Source organism: Magnolia sinica, chromosome 12 (genome assembly GCF_029962835.1).
Source record: "Magnolia sinica isolate HGM2019 chromosome 12, MsV1, whole genome shotgun sequence".
NCBI lineage: Eukaryota > Viridiplantae > Streptophyta > Magnoliopsida > Magnoliales > Magnoliaceae > Magnolia > Magnolia sinica.
In genome coordinates, this window is record NC_080584.1 from 65,819,995 (window position 1) to 65,843,978 (window position 23,984).

Genomic DNA, 23,984 nt, shown 5'->3' on the forward strand with positions numbered 1-23,984 from the left:
AAATCTTCTTTGAGAACTGTTGATCTAGAGATCATTAATTATTGAAACGATCATCAATCATGATGATCAATGTTGATGAAAGGATCCATCATTAACAATGATCATTAACGGTAATGATCGGATCCATCACTAATGGTCATGATCAATGATGATGAGAGAACTGTCTTTATGCCTAAGCACTTCATTTTTTCTTTCTTTGATGATAATATTTATATGTGTGACATAATTAGGCTTCATATGACTAGATTTAAGCCTATTTTTCATTGAAAAATAGAAAACTTAGTGCTAGAATACTCCCTAAATATAAAGGTTTTGCATAACCTAAGTGAGAGTTTATTCTCATTACCCAAATGATGCATACAACTTATAATGAAATGTTGTACGTTATACAAATATATTCTTATAAAAGTACCAATTTCATCTTAAAAAAGAGAACTTGATTGTGCTACACTGCCCATTCGGGTATGTGGACTTTCAGATCTCATTAAGATGTGTTGACTACTTTTATACTTTAAAATTTTGAATAATATGTAGAAATGCTGATGATTTGTTTCAATACCTTAGATCATAGCTAAGTAGTGATACTTGATGCAATGTAGAGATGGCCACCAAAGCGTTAATCGTTGAACAGCTCAAAGGATAACAATTCGACGGTAATAACTACGAAGACTGATCCGGCATGGTGCAAAGCCTTTTATATAAGGACGACATATCACATACACTCGATGAGGTTCAAGAGGAGCTCATATTGGCTGAAAATGGAAATTTAGGAGAACATAGGGCTGTAATGACCTACTACAATAAGTGGCGTAAACAGAATTGTTCAACCTGTAATGTCCTTATTAGAACTATGTACAAAGAACTCATACTAACGTATGAAGTGCATGACATCGTTAAAGGTATCTGGGAAACACTAACAAATGCTTATGCATGGAAGTCATATGCGAAAGTTCGGGCAATGGAATTAGAATTCCAGGAGTATAGGATGTCAGTCATCTGCCCCATTAAAGATCATATCCATAACATGGAGCAGATGATTGGTACCCTTAAGAATGCTGGGTGTAAATTGGCTGAAAATTTAAAAATAATAGCAATACACCATTCCTTGCCTGAATTTTGAGCCCTAATAAAAAGAATTCTGAACCATACTGATTTTATCACTACGTTAAGAGACTTTTGTGGTCATTTGGTACGAGAGGTTGAAATGAATACAAATCAGTCAGGTTCAGCTAAGGCCTTTGCAACAGAGACTTATAAGTGAAAAGCTAATAAGAAATGCGTCAAAGTACGTAAGAAGGTGAAAAAGAATAACCAAGAATAAAAGTCCACAACACCTACTCCAAATCTCAAGAAGGGGAATGAAAAGAAGAAGCAGAAAAGACTAACATTATCTGCTTTGTTTGTAAAAATTCCGGCCATTATGCCCAATAGCATGCCCAGCGTTTGTTCTAAAATCCTTTCCATTGATACTATATCTAACGAGTGGTTTTTGATTCAAGCGCAATAAAGTACATGACACGAAATCATCGAGAACTCGAGGAATTTCGACCTGTAGCCAAAGGAATTTTACAAGGTATATATGGAAAATGATGTTGTCAAAGACATACTAGGGATTGACAGTTACCATCTCCGTAAGCATATAGGGCGAACAATAATCCTCGGTGATACTCTTTATGCACCGGGCATGCGTCGAAATTTAATTTCTGTTTTTAGGTTATTATTTGATGGTTTTGATATTCGTTTTTCTAATATACGAGTTTCTTTGAGACTAAATAACCTCATATTTGTATGGAAAAATTTAATTTTAGATTTATTTATTCTGGACATATATAGTGATAATGCACCTCTTGTTTTATCTGCTATATCGAATGAAACTGTAGTATTTGAATCTCAAAAATGGCACGCGAGGTTAGGTCACATCAGAAAAGACCGTATGACAAGACTAGTACATTCTGATCTGTTAGATTCCTTATCCAAACTTGATTTACCATTTTGTGAACATTTTGTGTTCGCGAAAACTTCAAAGAAACCATTTCTTAAAGTGGCTAGGTCCAAGGGCCTACTAGAGATAATCCATTCAGATATTTATGTACCTTTTAATGTACAATGCAAAAATGGATGTCGATACTTTGTCACTTTCATTGACGATTACTCGTGCTATGGGTATGTATATCTCATCTCACAAATCTAAGGCTTTTGATTATTTTATTAAATATAAAACTGGGGTGGAAAATCAAATTGAGAAAAAGATTAAAATCCTTCGATATGATAGAGGTGGCGAGTATATATTTGAAATGTTCAAATCATATTGTGAAAACGTTGGCATTGTTCGGCAGTACACAATGGCTTACACTCCACAACAAAATGGTGTTGCAGAGAGAAGGAATATGACATTATTGAACATAGTTAGATCGATGATGGTACAAGCCAATCTCTCTGCCATATTCTGGGGAGACGTACTGTTAACAACTGTTTACATCCTTAAAAGAGTCCTATCTAAATCCATTCCTAAGACCCCATATGAGATGTGGTTTGGGAGGATTCCTTCTCTAGCCAACCTATGCCCTTGTGGATCTTTGGGATATGTTTTACTACGTACTCCGTATAGAGGTAAACTTGATACTAAAACTATTGAATGCGTGTTCATAAGGTATCCTATGCATTCAAAGGGATACGTTCTAGTTTATGAGGACCATGGATGATGGATTGAGATAGAATCCCGGGACGTGACATTCAATGAAGATAGACACCCTAGCCGAATGAAGTAAAAGATTCCCATACAATTTTTTGAAATACCCGATGTATCTCAAGAGAGTGGGAGATCTACTTCTAAAAATCATGATGCTCCTATAGTTCATTAGGACAGTGGGACGGCATCTCAGCAGGCTTTTAAGTTACGCCGAAGCGAAAGAGGATGGATTCCCTAAAGATACTTCGATATTGAGGGGTAAATATTCTCTTGCATTGCGGTTGATGATGATGAACCTAATTCATATCAGGATGCATTATTATCTTCTAACTTGCCCGATTGGGTGACTGTTATGGATGAAAAGATTGCTTTCATGGAGAAGAATAAACTCTGAAAACTTGTTGATCTGTCTTTTAACCGCAAAATGATAGGTAATAAGTGGGTATTAAAGATCAAAAGAAAGACAGATGGTACAGTGGACAAGTATAAAATACGATTAGTTGCTAAAGGTTTTACACAAAAAGAAGGCATTGATTACGGGGAAACTTTTTCACCTGTTGTAAAGTTCTCCTCAATTCGCATGATTTTGTCCATTGTCGCAAGTTTGAACTTAGAGTTATAATAGATGGATGTAAAGATCGCATTCTTAAATGGTGACTTAGATGAAGAGATATACATGCAACAGCCCATGGGTTATGTGGACAAAAAGCATCCAAAGGAAGTCTGCAAATTGTTAAAATTTATCTATAGGCTGAAGCAATCTTCAAGACATTGGTACATGAGGTTCCACTTAGCTATCACTAATTTTGGATTCACAATGAGTGAAAAAGATCATTACGTATACATAAAATGATTTAGAAGATCTTTTCTGATACTATCTCTATATATAGACGATATCCTGATAGCTGGTAATGAAATGCAATTGCTGATATTGACTAAAGATTGACTATTCTTGAACTTTGAGATGAAAGACCTCAGTGAAACCAACTTTATTCTTTGGGTAAAAATCATCATGGATCGCCTAAAGAAAATTTTCAGCTTGTCTCAAGCCACCTATATATAAAAGATCTTAAAGTGGTTCAAGATGAAAAATTCAAAAGCTATTGAAACCCCTATGGATAAAACTACCAAGTTAGATATGAAATCGTGTCCCCATACTGAAGCCGAGAAATTGGATATGTCCTCAGTACCTTACGCAAGCGCAGTAGGGAGCTTAATGTATGCTATGCTTTGCACCAGACCGAATATTAGCTATGCAGTTGGCATAGTTAGCCGTTATCAGAGTAACTTAGGACTGTATCATTGGCAAGCCGTCAAACATATATTCCGCTATCTCAGAGGAATAAAAGACCTAATGTTGTGTTATGAAGGCACAAGCCTTAAGATCAAAGGATATTCTAATGCTACTTGGGGGTAATGACATTGACAAGAGAAAGTCTACTTCAAGATATGTATTCCTACTCGGAGGAGGAGCTATCTCATGGTCGAGTAAGAAACAGATATCTACTGCTCTTTCATTTATGGAGGCCAAGTACATTGCATGTTGTGTTGCATTTCAGGAGTGTATATGGGTTCGTAGATTTTTACTAGGTCTGGGTGTTGTACCGAGCGTTCATCAGCCCATATCCCTGAAGATAGACAATACTTCTTCCATTGACTTGGCGAAGGACCCTAAACACCACCACTAGTCTAAATACATTGAAATCAAGTATCATTACGTTTACGATCAAGTGAGAGATAAGAAGGTTGCCCTCAGTTACATTCCTACTAAAGAGATAATGGCTAATCCCATGACGAAACCTATAGTCAGAGATCTATTTCAGGTTCACGTCAGGTAGATGAGATTGAGGAAAGCTTGAGTCATATACTTGTTTTTAATACCTTTGATATTTCATTAATAAATAACACATACCATTTATTTAGTATTGAACACTAATATAAACTAGGTACGTAGATCATCAACATTTACCATGTAGGATTTCTATTTTTGTCGGCAGGCCGGTCACCCACTCGCATGGGTTAACCAACCTTAAATGTACAAGAGAAGTACATTTGGGTTCATGTTCATACACCGAGGCATAGACTTTTCTTTATTGTGAATAATAAAGGATAAGGATATGAGTGAGTCGTATTCGCCTACAATCTTTTAAGATTAAAGATGAGATTGATCAAGTTGAATAACATAATCGCACCATTCCTTTTTCATGCAATCAATGTTATGGCCTGAATTTAAAGCCAGGTTATGAGGTTATGAGATGAGTCGTACCTCATGTAGAATGACCTGCGTATTGTAAACCGACATACACCTAGTATTGTCATTTTACAGCGTGAATTGTAGCCATGTGCTGGGACCTTTTACCTATAGATTGCTTTGATTCGATCTAATCATTGTAACATGCGAGTAGCCAGTCCCATAGGTGACTCTTTGTGTCTTTAGCTACCCTCCTCTTGTGTATAGGAGGATGAGATTGAGTGTCGCTACTTTAGTATACTATGACGAAAGGTCCTTGATTGGCCAGACTCAGTTACACTAGGAAAGCAGCTTGATTGATTTCAAATTACACATCTACGTAGGGAAGATCCTGTGACAGATACACCAAGTTTCTAAAACTATAAATACGCACTTGAAGACTTATCCACTGGCAGTATCGAGTTGTTTTTATTAGACTTTTGCAAACAATATTTTTTTTCTTAAAAGCATATACATAAGTATTGCTTTAAATTGTTTTTAGTCGAAGTTTGTGAAGAATCAAGTTTTCAGAATAACTCGATAAGTTGGATAAGTACATATGTTGGCTGAGTACTCCAGATCGAGAGTTAACTCCATCCGATGTGGTTATGCTGAATAGGACATGCATTGCAAAGCTTGGGTTATTGAGTACTAGTTAGGTGATCACTTAGTACTTTAACACCTGTGAGAAGATTATAGTGATTCAGCTGATCCCACGCCTCTAATTCTTTTGATCGCGATATTTGATATTAATTATTATTAGGCGAGTTAGATGGACAAATTCTTTATGCCTATCCCAAATTGTGATTGAGTGGGACATGTTTGATAAAGGCCGGTGGGGCCCATTGGTGAGCAATCACTAGTGGATGGGTCCCATGAGTTTAGGCCTCTTCCGGCCTCTTTCGTTAAGAATTCAAATTTGAATGAGGATGGGAGATAGGGATAAGACCGGATAATTTGGTCTCATCCAAACTCCCATCATTTCCTATATAAAGGATGAGGCTCTCTCTCGTAAATACATTATAAGAAATACCGAGAGTACAAAGAGGAATAGTGGTTAGTACATAGTAATTTGTCCATTTAGCTTGTCTTTTGGATGATCTAAACCACAGATCGTGATCTAGGGCCATCTATACCGTTGAATCAGAGGGGTGAATAGACCCATCTGCTCTAGTAGTAAATAGGCGGGCCGCTGGATCTGGAGCGTTAATCTTCGGCTTCGTGAAGGTTCCATATCGTGTAGACTATCAGATCTTGAGAGCTCACACTTTTGCACAACCCTTCATCTTTAACTATCTGTTGATGGGCCAAAAATTAGTTTGGGATTGACCTATGTGCCTAAAATCAACCCTAAATTGGAATTAAGAAATATCCCTAAACTTTAGTTCAGATTGTTAAAACCGAAGTCAATTAGTCCAGTGTTCGTTGGTTTAACATGCAACATCCTTGATCTAACTGACATAACAACTTAATAAAGAATTTGACAAATCATACACTCTGTTGGTCCAACTGTCATATTGTCAGTTCGAGTTGGTCCAACCTACCAATTGTAGTCCGACCTACAACAACCTACAGGTTGTAGGTTCGACTTGTAAGTCCAACTTTTAGCAACCTATAGGTTGTAGGTTCGACTTGTAGGTCCAATTAAGAAAGGGTAATAACGAATAGTTTCATTCCAATTTTTATAATCTATTTATTAAATTATTAAATTTATGGGTTATAATTAATATTAATTAATGGACTATTTAAATATCAAGGTAATGGTGGAGATCACTTCAATCGATCGAGCAAGTTACACATGAGATTGAGACTTTTATAAAGCATGTATTAAGGGTTGGATTAGAAAGAATCCAATTGGATCATATTGTGGGCCAAATTTAGAAATTGATCCTAACTTTGATTAATCAAAGGTAGGACCTATTATATGAATTCATATAAACTGTAAAGATAATTGTTATTGGTACATTGTATTTAGGAAATTCTTAGAACCTATTGAATCTAGTTGAATTATTTTAATAGAATCCACCTCACTAGAATTCAGATGAGTGATTCCAACATATTTCCTCTCCGTTGGAGTTAAGATAGTATCATTATTGATGGTTATGTATAATTTAGGTTCTATTGTGATGGTTGTTTGGATTAAGTTAATTTAACACTATTTAAATGATATTTCATTTTAATACATGATTTGATTTGGCGACACTTAGAACTATGTATTTCTAATTATTAACTATTCACTCGTATGTAAACTTGATAAACTATGGTACCTTCTTTTAAAAATAAAAATAAAAACTATTCCATTAACATCATGAGGAGGCTGTACAGGAACATACATTGGGGTGACCTGAAGCACAGAAAGCTTCTTTTGGCCGCCTATCATAAAGTGCAAAAAAAAAAAAGAAAAAAAAAAAGAAAGAAGAGTAGAAAGCAAAGAGGGTGGACATCGGTCCTCTCTCAAATACCCAACGCCCACTCTATCCAGGAGGAGGTCCTAATGCACCTCTCTTAGGACATCGCCCTGACTAAGGAAGAGTCTCCTCATTTGAGAATCATTACCCAAATAGGCCAAGGCATCAACAACTTTATTAACCTCCCTCAGAATATGGGTTAAGAAAACCTCCACCCCGCTCTTAAGAACGTTAACCTGGGCCCACCAGTACCACATGATCTAGCTCGACGCTCTCTCTACTAAGAAAATCCACCACTATTTTGGTATCACTTTATGCGAAAATTTTGGTAAACCCATGAACAATGCATAGAGAGAGGCCCTCCACTAATGCTTTGACTTTCACTGTCACATCTTAGTCTAAGCCATACCCATTGGAAAAAGCAAAGAGGAACTTGCCAATCTCACTTCTACATACTCCCCCTCCTCCCAAAGGCCCAAAATTTCCTTTAGCTAACCCATCAACATGATACTTGTACATTAATTGACATATATAAATGCTATGAAAAATGTATACATTGTAAATTATTAATGGATAGTGAAACTTAATATATATATATATATATATATATATATATATGTATGTATGTATGTATGTATGTATGTATGTATGTATGTATATAAAAACGAAGTTGTTTCTATTAGATTGAGGGACCTGTACAGATGAACTACATTTGGGCTACCCTTTAACAACAAAAGGAAAAAAACGACAACCTATCTTTCCCTCAATACACTGTTTTACTAACCCTTATCGCTCCCTGACCTGACCAATCTAGCACTAAGTCCCCTCGGGAAGTATGAGGGAGGGATGCCAGATCAGAAAGAACCTTGTCCTGCTAAGAAGTGCTACCTAAATGGGCTAGACTATCCGCCACTCTGTTAGCCTCTCTTGGGATGTGCTTGATTGTGATTCTGGCCATGTCCATGATGATATCAAATCAGCTTTTCCAGTACATGATGTTCCATGAGACTTGAGCATCTTTCGAGAATAGTTCCACCACCAGTCGCTTTCCACTTCCACCCTGTTCAGGCCTTGCTCAATGGATAGGTTGAGGCTGTCCACCACTGCTTTGGCCTTTGCACGAAAGTTGGTTTCTATGCCATATCCTTTGGAGAAAGTGAAGATGATGTTCCCCTTTTCATCCCTATACACTCCTCCACTACCTTATTGGCCCGGGTTTCCCCGAGAGGACTCGTCAACTTTCAATTTCAGCCATCCCGCCTTCAACCTACTCCATTTTATGATGGAAATAAACATTTTTCTATCCAGAGTAGGAGGAAGACCTAAGTCCCTAACCACTTCCCTATTGTTGTGGTCTATATAGGAGGCGGAAGTTGGAAGGATGATGCAATAGGTGTGAGCTAGCTTTTGATCTTGTGTATTGATCGGTTGACACATACCCATGTTTCTTCAAATCTCTCGACATTTCTAGACAACTAGATTTCCCAATATATAAGCACTAGAGTTAGGCCGCAAAAGATCCCTATACTTAGGTCAGGATGGACGGTCTCCATCATCGGGAGCTGAATTGGTATCGGTTTATGCCATATCCTTACCCTGCACAATAGTGTGGGTGTGTCATGAACAAATGATCTAGATTTAGACCTTTGGTCACTCACATTGGTGAAGAAGCTATGTTTTCTCTAGACATTTCAAGGACAACAAAGTAATCATGCATGCTGATCTCATGTCAACCATGATGTGCATCTTGTGATATGGTGGAAACTGTAATCCCAAATCCAATAATGGTCAAATTGATTGTGCATTCTAGCCTTGCAAAGCTTCCCGTAGATGTTTGATAGCACTGTCATTGTTTACGAAATCCATGCATGAACCAAAATTCATGTCCATCAACAAAGATAATTTGGATGTATTTTTTAGAACGATTGCTTTTACTCGCTGAAGGATTAACTACTTTTAGTTGAAGCAACAGAATAACTACATGATGTGAACATCTAGTGGATGAATCTACTACACTCGCTGACATGGAGACACCTTATAATAGCTCCATTCGGTTTGGTCTCCAACTTTGTATGAAAGAGGATTATCGCTACATAATGCAAGTTTTACAGTGGACAGATATAAAATTCCCATCACAGGCCCCACAGATGTTGACAAATAGCAAGCATATGACTTCCTAAGTTTCTCTTCTGGAAGAGTTTCAAACGTTTGTCGAAATATCTTTCCATAATCACCTTCTCCTATAACTTTGGTTCCCTGAGCAATCCTCCCCATCACAGCATCAACAACATTAGGGCCTATTTTCAAATGTTTCTAGACATTTCCAGCAAGATCCTCAGCCTTCTTCCTCACTTCTCCAACCTTCTTCCCCCATTTTTCAAGCACGCCGCAAATTGTCTCCATCATATTCTTAGAAAAGGATTGGATGGGCGATGGAGACATGTAGGGATTTGACTCTTAAGGCATGTCGGTGGCTTGGGGGCTGGTTGGAGGTGGGGCCTCCGTCGTGAGTTCAGGGCTCCAGTGGATAGATTTCTATGATGTGGACGTTGAAGTAGCTGTGGGTGGGGGATCGGATGGTAGAGATCCTATCTCGGATGTGGGCTGACTAAGAGGGGGAGGAGCAATATTTTTGGGATTGACCCACTACAAGAAAATGTAGCATTACCGGTGCAGTTTCACATGTGGCCCACATCATAGTCACACATAAGGATCATCGGCGCATCTTATGGCTATTGGGAAGGGAAGTAAACAAGCGCCCTAAGAAGCGTATCCCCCATGCTACCATTTTCCAGCATTGACTAAGACCAGGCGTGGACAAAAGTGTCAAAAGTTAAGAAAACAAAACCCTAGCTAGTCCACTACCAAAAAAGCAAGTAAAGGCTACGGATTATTGGAGATTTTAGCTACAGATATAAACCGTAGCTAGTTTGCTACAGATTTAAACCGTAGCTAAATACTTCAACCCCACCACGCCAAACGTACAAATTGATGGTCCGTTAGAAGTTCTATGGGGCCCACCACAATTTTTGTGTTTAATCTAAGCCGCCTATCCATTTTTACAGCTCATTTTAATGCATTAGCTCCAAAAAGTAGGTAAATTGAAAGCTCAAGTGGACCACACCGTACGAAACAATGGAGATTAAGTGCCTTTTATTGATTTGTGGTGTGGTCCATGTGAGCCTTCTATTTGCCTCCTTTTTTAGGAGAAATCCCTAAAAAATTCGTTGAATTGAATGGACGGCATAGATAAATGACATACATAATGGTGGGCCACACGGAGCCCCTAACATGACCGTTTATCTCGATTGGGTGTTTGCGCACATTAAAAAAAGTGGGGTTTGTCTCGATTGGGAGTCCACGCCCATAAAAAAAGGGTCCCTCTTGCTTTTTTTCATTCTCGCGCCCACACACGGAAATACATCTCTCCTCTCTCTCCTTTCTCTCTATCTTCTCCCCACTTCTCTCTCTCTCTCTCTCTCCCTACCCATCCTCGGTGAGGGACTCTTTCAGACAGCTGACATTGGCCAAATGGTGGTCCAAGGCCCTCCCTACCCATGCACCACCTTCATTCCTCTCTCAATCACGACCTCCCTCTGTCTCTCTAAAGCTCGATTGAATCAGATTCACGAAGGCGACCTATTTCTCTCTCTCCTCTCTCTCTCTCTCTCTCTCTCTTGCCCCCTCAATCTCTCTCAATCTCAATGTTGATTTATGAATTTGGGGATTTAGTAATTTGTGGATTTCCAATTCGAATTTGGACCTTGGGATTTAGGGATTTTAGGGCTTACAGATTTGAATGTGGACCCTAAATTTGGTTTTTTATTTTATTTTACAAAGTGGGGATTTTAGGATTTTGGGAATTTGAGAATTTTTAGAATTAGGGATTTTACCTTTTAGATTCGAGAGAACAATTTTGGTCTCAAGTATAGTTGGAATTTGGCTGGAGGAGTGGCTGCTTTGTAGCATCTGTTTGCTCTCTGTTTGTAATTGTTGTTGATTGCACAGATTTGGAGACAGCCCCAATTACTGGAACCTTCGTCCGCAGCCACCGCCGCTGTAATCCACTGTTGCAACCTCTATACTCTACCAACGCTGCCACCTCCACCGATCGGCGCCAACATTTGCTCCATCAAGAGCTCTTTTTTTTTTTTTTTTACTATGAGTAATATCCCATTTTACTATGCATTTTTTTAAAAAATAAAATAAAATTGGGTTTTAATGTTTTGGTGTTAGATGATATTTTTTTTTTTTTTTGGGCATTTGGATTTGATTTAGGTGTCGCTTGGATGCTATAAAATCTGCAAGTCATAAATCAATTGCTGGTAAATGGATTACAGGGCCTATTTGGATGCTGAAATTTCCTGTAAATGCAGGTTGTAATTAATTTATAGCTTTTACCTACATTTGAAAATCTTCCATTGGTGGGCCCACATGCTGTGCTGGTCTAATGATCGAAACCATCTATGTTCTAGGTCCTATGTTATAAGTGAAATTGTGAGCATTTTACATTGAATGCATGATCCTTACCATCACTATGTGTGGATGAATTTAATAGATTGAAATTTCCTGTGGCTCATGCTTGACTCCAGAAATCAAAGGTCAGGAGCATTACTGAAATGTGATTATGGGACCATAACTTATTCATGGTACTTCAAAGAATATGGATAGTTAAAATGGTCAGAATACCTCAACATGTGGACTGTAAAGAGTTTGTTTTGGGTATGTTGTAACTCTGGATGGAGTTCTTCTTTTTTTTATTAGTTTTTTTCTTTATTTATTTATTCTCAAGTGGTATACGTTTATTTATTTTCATGAGGCATGTTGTCTGTTTTCTCAGTGCTACATCTTCCACCTTTAATGCATTTTGTTTTAGCATTATTCAGGGTTCTATAAATATTGTACGGGATGCCACCTACTAGCAGTGTGAACATGAGTGGCAGCAGGATATTGCTGTCATTCACTGCCAGAAAAAGGGGCAAAGGCTATGGATAAAATCTGTAGCCTTAGACCTAGGGCTACGATTTTAGTCCGTAGCACGACCGTAGTCGTAGGTGTCGTAACAATAAGTCTGGAACCTATAGCTATGAATTTAATCCGTAACTATAGGTTACAATAGCTACGAATATAATCCATAGCAATTATATCTATAGCGATAAGTATAAATAGCTACGGATATTATTTGTAGCTAAAAGTCTGTACCAATATGCCAAATTTAATAATGGTTACAGATTTGGATTACCAGTTACGATCAATATCCGTAGCTATTTCGTACATTAATATATATATATATATATATATATATGTGTGTGTGTGTGTGTGTGTGTGTGTGTGTGTGTGTGTGTGAGACCCGACCCGAGTTTGCAGGTGTGCATATGTGTGTGTGAGTATGCCTTCCGTCCATCTTGATCCCGCGATCCTATCGGTTGAATCCCGGCGACCTGTAACCCTTGGATAGTGTTTGCGGTCATCCGTGAGCCCAGTCGTGAAGACCCGACTCGGATCGAGTTGAGACCTATGCCATTGTGACCGCATCGTCGCCGCGGTTCCAATGATGCGTCTTGTGTGTCCATCTGATGTGTGGATCATAAGTTATGTGCATCTCATTTGTAGCCTTTGAGAATGATCATGTGGCCCACCTAGTGTGGAGGGCACATTTTTCAAGGTGGCCACCCTCTTTTGTGCAAATTCTAACACACTACCCATACACTACCTAAACCCCCAAATCCTACACCACCCACCACCCACACACTACCCATCCCTACTCTAGCCTAGCAACATAGTTTATATCATCATAGGCTATGATGATTTTTCTCTTATCTAGGAGAGAGAGTGGTGATTACTTTTCCTCTCTCTCTTTTCTAGCAATTTCCATACTCTCCCTCTCATTTTCTCTCTACTCTCTTCTCTCTTTCTTTCCCTCTTAGAAAAAAATCCAGCCCCATTTTCCCTCTTCTCCAGCCCCTTCTCCCTCAAATCCCCTCCCATCTAACCTTCAATAATCCATCTCACCCATTGAAACATGTCCCTTGGAGCATAAAGAGAAGATTGATGTAACTTTGGAGTGGGATCCATTAAGGTGGGTGATTATAATTTCTAATATTGTTTTCTACCCTTTGATCTTATTTTTCTTCCTAGATGAATCATGTGGGACCCACCAATCCATGGTGGGGATCCCATTTGATCCCATGGATGTGGCCCTTTGGCCCATCCTACATGCATGTCATGATCCTTGATGGGGCCATTCTCCATGGACCCCATCATGATGTATTTAATGATCCACTCTATCTTAAGGTCATCTAGACCGTAAGGATCATGTTGAGATGGCATCCCAATCATCCATAACAATTATATATTATGCATGTAGTGATTTTATGTTGCATGTACAATCAATGTATTTGTATGGGTATGATTCACTCTTGGGAGGGCCCACTAGTGGCGGGGCCCTACCCCCATGGCCGGATTACTCTCTTTTCTTCTTCTCTTTTCTCTGATGTATGGATGATAATGTGTGTGGCCCATTTAGTGAGCCTTGGATGTCCCAAAATAAATAAAAAATAAAAATCCAGCAAGGTGCGATGCCCTTACCACCCAACTCCATGATCATTTGACACCTTAATCAATGCATGCAAGTGTCCTAGTCCTAGTATGTGATCTGGACTTATGTGGGGCCCACTGAGGAAGGCCACACACACCCTTTTTATGACTGAGATTATTGAAATATAGGCTGATGTGTCCAGCCATGTATTGCTGTCCAAAAACCTGGACTGTTGCATGGATTGTCATGTTCAATCTTTGGCATGGATTTTTGGATCATGATTGTCATTATTTTCTTTATAAGTATGGGGTGTAATGAGAAGGTGTGGACCCCACCATGAGGTGTGATGGGTCATATCTCAGATGGTCCATGATATGGTACCCAAAAAGGAGGCCCATAGGGGTGGGCGGTCCACCTTGTTGGGCTGTCCAACCCACATGTATGGAGGGAAAACATGCACTTCAGCTTGGTTTCTCTGAAGGATGGGCCACTTTTATGGACCTCACCTTACTTTATTTTATGAAGAAAATACTAAACCTCCATTTTTCCCCTCTTGGATGAAGGTTGGGACCACCTTATTGGGTAAACAATGCATGAACAGCAACATCTCTTCCTGGACAGATTGAAATTCCTAATTTAATTAAAATATTTATGAGTATCCAAAAATCATAAAATTTTGTATAAGGGTGGGTGTTTCACTCATGTTAGGACCCACCTACAAAATTTGGGGGCCAATGGACACCTGTACACACCATGGTGGTGGCTGGACCGGCCCATTACAATATGGTGTCCAGATCAGTCTGATTTTCTGGACAGTCTGTTTCATTTAAATAAATTAAAATATTTTTAAGTGTTCAAAAATTATGAAATTTTGTGAGGATTTTACTCACCTATAGAAGTGTCACTCTACAAAATTTTAGGCCCAACGGACAATCGAGCTGACTGTGGTGCGGCCTGCAAATTCGGGTCAGTTTGGGCCAAATACCCAGGCCCATATGGGACGCCCCATGTGGGCTACCTGCTGGACTTTGGTCTAGTAGTGTGGCCCACCTACTCCCTTGTGTAGTATGATGTAACCCTATGTGGTGGGGCCCTCTGACTTGATAGCCGGACCACTTGGACTGATGTCCTAATCAAATGAAACAACTACTGGACTCCAATAAGCCCATAAACCTGTTGGGTTAAAAATTCAGTAACTTGTTATAATTATGATTAGCCTTTGGGCTGAAATTTTGAGGAGCGGGGCCCACCACATTGTGAAGATCTTAGAGAGAATAATTTATACCTTTGGTTCCTTAAATGTTGGGCTTGATAAATGCACTTTTGAGGCCCACCACAGTTGAATTTAATCGGGTCCATGGATGTAGCTGGTTGTTGAATTCTTTAGGCCCAATTGGGCTAGAACTTTCCAGATAGGCCCATTGAACTCTTGGGCCATTTTTACCATAGTATTGTGTTGGGTTAGTGGGCTGGATTACACAAGTAGATGGGCCCTTGCTTGCCCACCAAATCAACTTTAATACTTGGGCCGGGTTGTAGGCCCAACTTACTTGACTAAGAGCATGACATTTGCCCATGTGGTTTGAGCAATGGACTGCCCACTAGGCCACCACAATATATGGGATTAGTGGCCTTTATGTTGGGCTCTAACCTTTCCCCTATGGGCCCATAGCGATATATATGGGTTGGGCTATATGTGTTTCCTTTGGACCCATGTTGTAGATAGGCCTTGGGCCGCCTTTCTGAAGCCCAACATGAGTATTTGTGATATGATTATGGCTGCCTGTTTCTTATTTCTGATGTTGCGTGGGCCTTGGGCCTTGATCCATGATCAATTAGAGATGGGCTAACTCTTGGGGACCAATTGTGGTTGAATGTCCACATTGGTGACCCTAAGGTAGGCCCATGGGCTTCTATAGGTGGTTAAAGGCCCACCATAGACCCTTGCTAGGCCAGTTTCATCTATGTAGGCCTATACCATTAGTCTCGTGGTCCGTAGTCTAGGTCCTTAGTCTCGTGGGCTACCCCAGGTGTATGGGCCCCCACTAGAGGTTGTATTCCTTATGAGGAATTGGTTAAGTACCTAGACCCTTCATAGTTAGGTAGAGAGTTCATCTTCACCTCATCGGCACCCATATTCATCTTCATGGGCTACTCCCATACGCATCATATGCATGCTTGGTTGAGGTATGATTGGCCATGGCTGTGTCATTGTATAGGACATGTTGCTATCTCTCTAAGAGATGGATGCCTGGAATTAATGCATGGGTGATTGTGTGATTCATGCATCTGGCATTGCATATCTTGTAGATATCCGCCCTTACTTCATCAGGGCCTTGCCTCCACAGGGGTATTCGTGGATGGCCGTATGTGTGGACACCGAAAATATTAGTTGAGCATACCGGGTGCATAGGATGCCCATGGGTGAAATTTCCAAAACTTCCATGGTACCAAGGATCTGCTCCAACGCCGTGACCGGGTGGAATACATGAGCGCACGAGGGCCTTATACCGTTAGGCCGCGACTCCCACTGTCGTGTAGTCGGTTGGATAGGGGTGTGGCCTTACCTGCCTGGTATGAGGAGGCATTGCTAGGCTAAGTCTGACTAGCTCATAAATGGGTCCGCTACCTTCAAGCTTTGTTGGTGATTGGTTGTCCACAGGTGGGTAGTGAGGTTTCTTACGCTCGTTTGACTGTGCGGGGTCTGCAGAGCGGCAGTCATTCAGCAGTGTAATGGACCCCGGTGATTTCCTTATGATTGAAAATGTACTTGACATATGGTTTGGATATGAGCACTGACATTACTTGCATCGCATTAGCATTGGCTGTACAAGCCCCCCTTCATACATTGCCTTGGTATGACACCCATTACTTATTGCATCGCATTCATGTGAAGCCTTGGTAAGACTAGTGATATGTTCATTGATCATGCTTCTCTCCTTATACCTCCCACTATTCTTCTGTACACCATTGTCATACACTTGCACCACCCTCTAAGCTTCTATAAGCTTATGCACGATTGATGCATGCAGGAGACTCTAGGTAGGCGCCATAGCAGCAGAACGTGGAGTAGAGTCGAGCAGTGAGGACTCCAGTGTTGCTGATTTCTCTCTCTTTTCCTTTTATTCTCATGTATTCCTTTTGAACCTTTTGGATGATTGTAAAAGTTTAAATTTTTAGTGGATTTTGCGATGTGTGCCTTTGTTATTCTCAGATATACTTGTTGTGATCTTGGGTATGCTCGTATTGAAAATGATTATACTGTTATGAAAATCCTCCTTATAGAATCCCAGGATCGGAATCTGGCGTATGGATGCTAGGAGCCGAGAATGGGGTACTACGGAGGCTATCGGCACCGGATTCAGCGATCGAGGTTCCTGTGAATCCGATTTCTAGGTTTGGGGCGTGACAATATATATATATATATATATATATATATATATATATATATATATATATATATATATATAATTATTTGTTCATTCAATTATCACCTGGATAATCATTCATTCCATTCCATTACAATCAATTACAATCATTTATTCATTCAATTACAATTCTTCATTCAATCAATTACAATCCTTCAATCAATCAATTACAATTACAATTACAATAATGCTGAAAATACAAATCTTTGGCTTCATTAGAGAAATTTGTTCGACTTCACCCTGAAATTTCAATAATAAAGAATTGAAAGAGAAAATATATTTTGACGGTATGATATTTTTTTCACAAGTAAATAGGCCTTTTTCATCCATCACCCACCTGAAGAATTAAAAACCGATTGTTGTCCAAGTTCACTCCTTTTCCTTTCAATTTCTTAGTGACCTCTGTAAAATTACTTCCACGGTCATTTATGTAGTACTTTGAAGAGTTGTCTCGAAATGCAACTCTAGTAATGAGAAAGTCACTTCCTGCAATAGCTTCCATCATCCTACAAATAGTCATGGCATTCATAAATCAGAATAACCATTGGAGGAAAGAAAAACAAAGTGAAAGAAGTGCATCATGTATAACCATTTTTTTTCCTTAATGAATTAATAAAAACTCAAAGAGGAATGAAATTGACACAAAAGGAATGGTCTCACCAAATGGTTTGTAGGGCCAAAATAAACGTCTGGACGATTGTCGCAAGGAGGACCATCGGTAGCCACAAGTACCCACTTCCCAAGGAATGGTCTCACCATATGGTTTAGGTTATAAGTTTATGTTAATGTCGTAGGTTATAGGTTTAGGTTTAGGTTATAGGTTACGTTTTAGGTTTAGGTTTAGGTTTTACGTTTAGGTTAAGGTTACAGGTTTAGGTTTAGGTTATAAGTGTAGGTTATAGGTTTAGGTTTATGTTAGGTTATATGTTAAGGTTTAGGGAATTGAGTTTAGGTTATAGGTTATAGGTTAAGGTTTAGGTTATAGGTTAAGGTTTAGGTTTAGGTTATTTAGGTTATAGTTTTGGGATTTGAGAATAGGTTTAGGTTATAAGTATAGGTTTAGGTTAATGTTGTAGGTTATAGGTTTAGGTTATAAGTTTATGTTAATGTTGTAGGTTATAGGTTTAGGTTTAGGTTTAGGTTTATGGATTTGAGAATACATTTAGGTTTTAGGTTTAAGTTTAGGTTTTAGATTTATGTTAAGGTTATAGGTTTAGGTTATAGGTTTGGGTTTAGGTTATAGGTTTAGGTTATAGGTTATAGCTTTAGGGAATTGAGAAGAGGTTAGGGTTTAGGTTTAGGAAATCGGGTTCGGGTTCGGGATCGGGTTTAGGTTTGGGTTTTCAAGTTTAGGTTTAGGTTTAGGTTAGGGAGTTGAGATTAGGATTAGGTGTAGGTTTAGGTTTAGGGATTTGAGAATACATTTAGGTTTTAGGTTTAGGTTTAGGTTTTAAGTTTAGGTTTAGGTTTTAGGTTTATGTTATAGGTTTAGGTTTAAGTTTAGGTTAATGTTAGGTTATAAGTTATAAGTTTAGGTTATAGGTTATAGGTTATAGGTTAAGGTTTAGGTTATAGGTTTTTGTTTAGGTTAAGGTTATAGCTTTAGGTTTAGGTTAAGGTTTAGGTTTAGGTTATAGGTTTAGGTTAAGGTTTAGGTTTAGGTTATAGGTTATAGCTTTTGGGAATTGAAAATAGGTTAAGGTTTAGGTTTAGGAAATCGAGTTCGGGTTCGGGAGTGGGTTTAAGTTTGGGTTTTTAAGTTTAGGTTTAGGTTTCGGTTAGGGAGTTGAGATTAAGATTAGGTGTAGGTTAAGGTTTAGGGATTTGAGAATACATCTAGGTTTTAGGTTTAGGTTATAGGTTTAGGTTTAGGTTAAGGTTTAGTTATAGGTTATAAGTTTAAGTTATAGGTTGTATGTTGAGGTTTAGGTTATAGGTTTTGGTTTAGGTTAAGGTTATAGGTTTAGGTTCTAGGTTTAGGTTTAGGTTATAGGTTATATGTTATAGGTTATAGTTTTTGGGAATTGAGAATTGGTTAAGGTTTAGGTTTAGGAAATCGGGTTCAGGTTCGGGATCGGGTTTAGGTTTGAGTTTTCAAGTTTAGGTTTAGGTTTAGGTTAGGGAGTTGAGATTAGGATTACGTGTAGGTTTAGATTTAAGGATTTGATAATACATTTAGATTTAGGTTTTAGGTTTAGGTTAAGGTTATAGGTTTAGGTTTAGGTTATAGGTTATACGTATAGGTTCTCGGATTTGAGAATAGGTTTAGGTTTAGGTTTTAGGCTTAGGCATAGGCTTAGGTTATAGGTTATATGTTTAGGTTAAGGTTTAGGGATTCGGGTTCGGGTTCGGGTTCGGGTTTGGGTTTGGGTTTAGGTTATAGGTTTTGGTTTAGGTTATAGGTTATAGGTTTAGGTTAAGGTTTAGGTTAAGGTTATAGGTTTTGGGATTTGAGAATAGGTTTAGGTTATAAGTATAGGTTTAGGTTGGGTTATAGGTTAAGGTTTAGGTTTAGGTTTAGGTTATAGGTTATAAGTATAGGTTTATGTTTAGGTTAAGGTCTAGGTTTAGGTTATAGGTTATAAGTATAGGTTTATGTTTAGGTTAAGGTCTAGGTTTAGGTTATATGTATAGGTTTTGGGATTTGAGAATAGGTTTAGGTTAAGGTTATAAGTATAAGTTATAGGTTCGGGTTCGGGATCGGGTTTGGGTTTGGGTTTGGGTTTAGGTTATAGGTTTAGTTTATAGGTTAAGGTTTGGGTTGTAGGTTAAGGTTTAGGTTATAGGTTATAGGTTATAAGTATAGGTTTAGGTTTAGGTTAAGGTCTAGGTTTAGGTTATAAGTATAGGTTTTGGGATCTGAGAATAGATTTAGGTTAAGGTTATAAGTTTAGGTTAAGGTTATAAGTATAGGTTATAGGTTTAGGTGTAGGTTATATATAGGTTATAATTATAGGTTTATGTTTAGGTTAAGGTCTAGGTTTAGGTTATAGGTATAGGTTTTGGGATTGAGAATAGGTTTAGGTTAAGGTTTAGGTTTAGGAAATCGGGTTCAGGTTTGGGATCGGGTTTAGGTTTGGGATTAGGTTTTAGGTTATAGGTTATAGGTTTAGGTTTGGGTTATAGGTTAAGGTTTAGGTTAGGTTTTAGGTTATAGGTTAAGGTTTGGGTTATAGGTTAAGGTTTAGGTTATAGGTTATAAGTATAGGTTTAGGTTTAGGTTAAGGTCTAGGTATAGGTTATACGGTTCGGGTTTGGGATCGGGTTTACGTTTGGGTTTAGGTTTTGGGTTAGGTTTAGGTTATAGGTTATAGGTTATAGCTTTAGGGAATTGAGAATAGGTTTAGGTTATAGGTTTAGGGTGTAGTTTAGGTTAAGGGTGTGGTACATGCAAATACAGATATAAACACGGCCTATCCAAATGGCTAGGTCCCTCCAATGCTGTCCATAGAAAATAGACAGCTTCATCATTGTCATAACAGCGACCCACTCATCCGGATAGCTCTGACGCACATTCGGATCTACTCCATTAATTTTAAGCAAATACATAAACACGGCCTGTCCAAATGGACAGGCCCCTCCAATGCTATCCATAGAAAATGGACAGCTTTATCATGGTCATAATAGCGGTTCCCACCTTCCAAGGACTCCCGCTCATCTGGATAGCTCCGATGCACATTCAGGTCTACTTCATTAATTTTGAGTAAATACAAACATGGCCTGTCCAAATGGTCAGACCCCTCTAATGCTGTCCATAGAAAATGGACAGCTTCATCATGGTCATAACGGCGGTTCCCACCTTCCAAGGACCCCCACTCAACATCCGAATAGCTCCGACGCACATCCTGGTCTGCTCCATCAATTTTTACGGAATTATGCATGTCCTGCTCATGAGCATGTCTAATATTGCCAATGCATGGGATTCAGCACAAATACCTTATCATGATTCAAAGAAGGGAACTCGAGGGTTTTACTTACCTTCCATTGTATGCTTCAAAAGTGCAGATGGCCCATGAAATACATACACCCTGGGAATCGCTTCTCAAAACCGCAGACTGTTTTGTTTTGAAACTCGTTCATCTCACCTGAAAACCTGTCACATAATGAATAACTGTAACCACAATGATAACTATTGTGAATGCACTATAAAGATAACTATTGTGAATGCACTATAACTATTATAACCACTTAATTGATTTTTCTAATGATTTCAAAGAATAAAGTTTCACCTTTCAAAAAAAAGAAAAAACAAAGTTTTGCCTTTAATTACTTGTTCACATTATTGAGCACTGATATAAGATATAGCAACAAACCTTACATAATAGGATATCACTAGCAATGACCAAGTCCAAATATGGAGCAGTTATTGGAAAGGGGTTGCCCCATGAATATGGGGAAAAAAAATTGTCCATTCATTATCATTACATTAAAAAATAATAATCAAGTACCACATTTTCTTCTCAATTAATTGGTTGCCTATGAGTTTATGTAACCACTCCAAAAGGCCACTGCATAGAGCAGCCTCTGTTTTTAGCCACCTTACCAAGGGTAGTTGATTCCAACATACAGATTATGGGTAAGTAGAAACCTAGTTATCCTTCAGCTAATGACAACCACATTAGCTTTAGCTACATGCATGGTGTACCATAACAGCCTTTACATATTGGTAATAGTGGCATCAGTTGCATTTTACTGGGTTGCAAGTTGCAAACTATAAGTGAAAACTACCAAGAATTTCACACAGTTCTTTTGCAGTACAAGTTTCCTGTACTTGTCCAACCTGAATCTTCCTTTGTATGTTTATTAAATCTTCGAGGCTAGAGTATGTGTTTGAGTTTTCATAATTTTCCATTTCTAGCAGTAGCTAATCCTAACAGGTTCTACAAATCTATAACGGTTAAATAAAGGAAGATATATCAAATGGAGTATGGTTTTCATATGCATCAAGTACGGATAGATTTCTTTAGGTTGTTTGGCTCATGGAAATTTTAGGAGCAGAGAAAAATAAATTATGATTTTGGGATTTTTACAATTTTTTATGGTTTTCATATGCCCAAACCCTCAATTTTTAAATGTTAAGGGAAGTGATTACAATTTAGTCATTTCCATTTTCTTACATTAGTGGTGAAACAGAGCATGCAAGCTGTTGTAGTACCCATCTAGAATCAATAGCCCAACTTGTTCAAAATCCAAAATTTCAAAATTTCAAAAAAATAAAAATAAAAATAAAAATCAATACCCATCTTTCTGAATCACCATTGCAGCATTCTCCACATCTGTCTAGTGGTCATCGCAATATTTCCTAAATCAAAACTTGACCCTTTCCCATACTCCCCATGTCCAGAGCCAACAGCTCATCTCCCCGGGGTGCATCAAAATAAGCCTGCATGTTGAGAAGATCAGTGATTCTGATGCTGGAATAATCGCTATAGTTCCAAGCACATATTCAACACTCAATTTTCTTACCTTACACCATGTCAAGGGCCGCTGTTTTTGAATGGCTAATGATGCTTGCATCCATTCCACAGATGTAATGCCATTTGGAGAGTCAAGATTCATGGCTTCTCCTTTCAAACCAACCTGTACAAAACATGACACCACACACATTAACAGAAATAATAATAATAATAAAATTAAAAAAATCTACCCAGATGGAAAAACAAAAGGTGGAGCACCATATAAATTTCAGCCAGAATTCCTCATTTTTGCATGCCAATCCAAACGGATGAAAATTCAGTGGTTTTGGCTACAGAAATATTTGCTATGAATTGCATATTTTCCACATGCTTTCAAATTCCACTTTTCTTTTCCATTTCCACCTTTTGGATTCACCCTATCCAAACAGACCTTAAGGATTTCAAGTTTGATTTCAATTCTAATACATGTTTCCAACCAATTAATATTTTCTGGAGGGAATTTTGCATACTTGTTCTAGAGTTTTGGGGTAGAAGAAGAAGTAGCCCACCTAAGAATTACAATGATTGTTTCAAAACTAGTTTTGACGAGCAATACAGAAAAATCAATATATGGTGTCCCATGGTGATTTATATTAAAGATGCAACTACATGGATGGTTTAGTGCTGTCTATAGTTGAAATGTGAATGTTTTGTATTAAGATCCCACATGGAGCATTTATATGAAGTGATCTTACCCCTATCAATACAAGTGAGACTGATGGTTCTGCAATCCAAACCATTGACATGATGGTCTCAACAATGGGTTACACATGCACCAAAAACTCCCCATGTTGGAAGATACATGTATCCTGAATGTGGATCTTTGCTATATTTTCTTTACGAGCTATATATTGTATCAGTTCATAGTAGCATAAATTGGGAAAATGTACAAAATAAAGGTATGCATTAAATTAGTTAAAGAGCTTTAAAAAAAAAAAAAAAAAAGAAGATACAAAGAGCATAATAGTGACACAAGATAACAAGAAAAGATATAAAAATACATTTAGATCCTAGGAATAGTTCATTTTGATTAATGCACGAGGATTGAATTTTAGTCATGATAGAACTGATTAACTAAAGCATTTGGTGAGAATTTCATTAAAAATGATACAATACCCAAGCATTGGCACCTGCATTAGAACCATGTAATGTTCATGGTGGGACCTGATTGATGGATGGCTAACTAGGATCTTAAGAAGGTGCTCCTCAGCTAGCAAGTGTCAGCAGAAAACAAG

At 38.3% G+C, this 23,984-nt stretch overlaps 1 pseudogene; it reads right to left on the reverse strand.

Annotated features, from left to right (window-relative positions):
- Positions 1–9,133: 9,133 nt before the first annotated feature.
- LOC131220181 (GLABRA2 expression modulator-like) lies at positions 9,134–10,022 on the reverse strand (annotated as a pseudogene).
- Between the last annotated feature and the right edge of the window lie 13,962 nt (positions 10,023–23,984).